This window comes from Bos indicus x Bos taurus, chromosome X, assembly GCF_003369695.1.
Source record: "Bos indicus x Bos taurus breed Angus x Brahman F1 hybrid chromosome X, Bos_hybrid_MaternalHap_v2.0, whole genome shotgun sequence".
In the NCBI taxonomy this organism is placed as follows: Eukaryota; Metazoa; Chordata; class Mammalia; order Artiodactyla; family Bovidae; genus Bos; species Bos indicus x Bos taurus.
This window is the reverse complement of record NC_040105.1, coordinates 86,980,469-86,984,073: the sequence shown is the minus strand read 5'-3', so window position 1 is coordinate 86,984,073 and position 3,605 is coordinate 86,980,469. Positions and strand designations below refer to the sequence as shown.

General features: G+C 37.7%; 1 pseudogene; it reads left to right on the top strand.

Annotated features, from left to right (window-relative positions):
* The first annotated feature begins 1,332 nt into the window (after positions 1-1,332).
* On the top strand, positions 1,333-1,707 carry LOC113887827 (annotated as a pseudogene).
* The last annotated feature ends 1,898 nt before the right edge of the window (positions 1,708-3,605 follow it).

Genomic DNA, 3,605 nt, shown 5'->3' with positions numbered 1-3,605 from the left:
AGTATGATGTGAAGTGAAGTCACTCAGTCGTGTCTGACTCTTTGTGACCCCATGGACTGTAGCTTACCAGAGTCCTCCCATGGGATTTTCCAGGCAAGAGTACTGGAGTGGGTTGCCATTTCAATAGACCAATGGAACAGAATTGAGAGCTCAGAAATAAACCCAAACATATACAGTCAACCAGGGAATGAAGAACCTGCAAAGGAGAAAAGACAGTATCTATAATAAATGGTACTGGAATAATTGCTATTCAGAATGAAACTGGTAATTATTAGAGAAATGCCCATCAAAACTACAATGAGGTATCACCTCACACCAGTCCAAATCAGTCAGTTCAATTCAGTCGCTCAGTAGTATCTGACTCTTTGCAACCCCATGGACCACAGCATGCCAGGCTTCCCTGTCCATCACCAACTCCTGGAGCTGGCTCAAACTCATGTCCATCAAGTTGGTGATGCCATCAAACCATCTCATCCTCTGTCATCCCCTTCTCCTCCCAACTTCAATATTTCCCAGCATCCAGGTCTTTTCCAATGAGAATGGCCATTATTAAAACATCTACAAATAACAAATGCTGGAAAGGGTCTGGAGAAAAGGGAACCCTCCTACACAGTTAGTGGAAATATAAATTGGTACAGGCACTATGGAGAACAGTATGGAGGTTCCTTAAAAATAAAAATAAAGTTACCATATGATCCAGCAATCCCACTCCTGAGCATATATCCAGATAAAACTATCATTCCAAAAGATGCATGCATCCCTGTGTTCATAGCAACACTATTTACAATAGCCAATGTATCACCGTAAATGTCCATTGACAGAAGATTTGGCATGTGTGTGTGTGTGTGTGTGTGTGTATACATATATATAGATATAATGAAATATTACTCAGCCATAAAAAGAATGAAATAATGCCATTTGCAGCTACAAGTATGGATCTAGAGATCAGTATATTAAGTGAAGTTAGAAAGAGAAAGACAAATACCATATGATGTCACTTATATGTGGAATCTAAAATATGACACAAACGAACTTATCTATGAAACAGGAAAAGACTCACAGACATAGAGAAGAGGCTTGTGGTTGCCATGGTGGGGAGGGGGGAGGGAATGGCTAGATTGGGAGTTTGGGTTTAGCAGATGTAAACTGGTATATATAGAATGGATAAACAACAAGGTCCTACTGTGTAGCACAGGGAACTATATCAATATCCTGTAATAGGTGACCAGAAACCATCCCAAGAGCGGCTGCGTGAGGCCGGGCCAGGAGGGAGGCCTTGACTCAGGTTTGACACACTCACCCTGAGCGTCCTTGTCACCTGGGTTTGTTTAGATGGCTCCCGCAAAGAAGGGGGGCAAGAAGAAGGGCTGGTCTGCCATCAATGAGATGGTGATCAGAGAATACACTATCAACATTCACAAGCGCATCCATGGAGTGGGTTTTAAGAAGCATGCCCCTAGGGCACTCAAAGACATCTGGAAATTTACCATGAAGGAGATGGGAACTCCAGATGTGCACATCGACACCAGACTCAACAAAGCCATCTGGGCCCAAGGAATAAGAAATGATGCATACCGGATCCGTGTGCAGTTGTCCAGAAAACGTAATGAAGACGAAGACTCGCCAAACAAGCTCTACACGTTGGTTACCTATGTGCCTGTCACCACCTTCAAAGATCTACAGACAGTCAATGTGGATGAGAACTAACTGCTGATTAACCAATAAAGTTATTGAACTGCAAAAAAAAAAAAAAAAAATCCTGTAATAAACCACCATGGAAAAGAATATATACATATATATTATATACATTACATATATATAACTGAATCCCTTTGCTATACACCAGAAACTAATACCATATTGTAAATCAACTATATTTCAATAAAAAAAAGAATGAAGCTGAACACATGCCTTATACCTGATACCTCTCATAAATACTAACTCAAAATGGATGAAAAACTTATATGTAAGACCTGAAATCATAAAACATCTAGAAGAAAACATTGGACTAAATCTCCTTGACATGAGTCTTGGTAATGGTTTTTTTGGATATGACACATAAAGCACTAACAACAAAATAAAAAGGTAAGCAAGTGGGACTACCTCAAACTAAAAAACCTCTTCACAGCAAAAGAAGCCATCAATAAAATGAAAAGAAAACTTATGGGATGATAAAAATATTTGCAAGTCATACATATGAGAGATTAACATATAAAATATTAAAGAACTCACACAACTCAATAGCAGAAAAACAAATAACCCTATTTAAAAATAGGCAAAGGACTGTAATAGACATTATTCCAAAAAAGATATATGAGAGGCCAACGGATATGTGGAAAGATGCTCAACATCACTAATCATTAAGGAAATGCAAATTAAAATCAAATTAAAAATTCACATTTGTTAGAATGGCCATCATCAAAAAAAGATGCTGGTGTGGATGTGGCAAAAAGAGAATTCTTGTGCACAGCTGGTGGGATTGTAAATTGGTATAGACACTGTGAAAAATAGTATGGAAGGCCCTCAAAAATTAAAAATAAAATCACCATGTGATTGAGCAATTTTACTTCTGGAACATATCCAAAGGAAAACACAAACTAAAAAATATATCTGTATCCCAATATTCATAGCAGTATTATTTATAATAACCAAGATGTGGAAGCAATTTAAATACCCATCAATAGATGAATGGATAAAGAAGTTATGATCTAAAAAATACACACACACACAGTGAACTATTACTTAGCCACAAAAAGAATGAAATCTTATCATTTGCAACATATGGATGGACCTCGAAGACATTATACTAAATGAAATGTCAGACAGAAAATGATAAATAGTTTATGACCTTATTTACATGTGAAATCTTTTTTAAAAACTCATAGAAAAAGAGATCAGATTTGTGATTATTAGAGATGGAGGTGGAATTGGAGGAAGTGGTCAAAAGGTCCAAACTTCTAGTTGCAAAATATGTAAGTACTAGGGATATAATATGGGCTTCTCAGATGGTAAAGAATCTGCTTGCAATGAAGGAGACCTGGGTTCGATCCCTGGGTTGGGAAGATCCCCAGGAGGAGGGCATGGCAACCCACTCCAGTATTCTTGCCTGGAGAATCCCCATGGACAGAGGAGCCTGGTGGGTTACAGTCCATGGAGTTGCAAAGAGTTGGACACAACTGAGGGACTAAGCACAGCACAGAATGGGGTTGTAATATACAATATGATAACTATAGCTAACACTGCTATATGATATATAGGAAAGTTAAGAAAGTAAGTCCTGATTTCTCATGATAAGCAAAAAGTTTTTTTTTCTTTCTTTCCTCTTTACTGTATCTTTATAAGATGGATGTTTGCTGAACCTATCGTGGTAATCATTTCACAATATATGTATATCAAACCATCATGCTCTGTGCCTTCAACTTACACAGAAATAAATGTTAATTATTTCTAAACAAAACTGGAAAAAAGACAAATATACAAAACAATGCTTTATAAACATTGGACAGCAAGACCTCACAGGATCCCTGAGAGAAAGGAAACACAGAAGGTGAGCCCTATGATTGCCCTAGCTTATTTCTGGGAAATAGTTTCCAGCACATAATGCA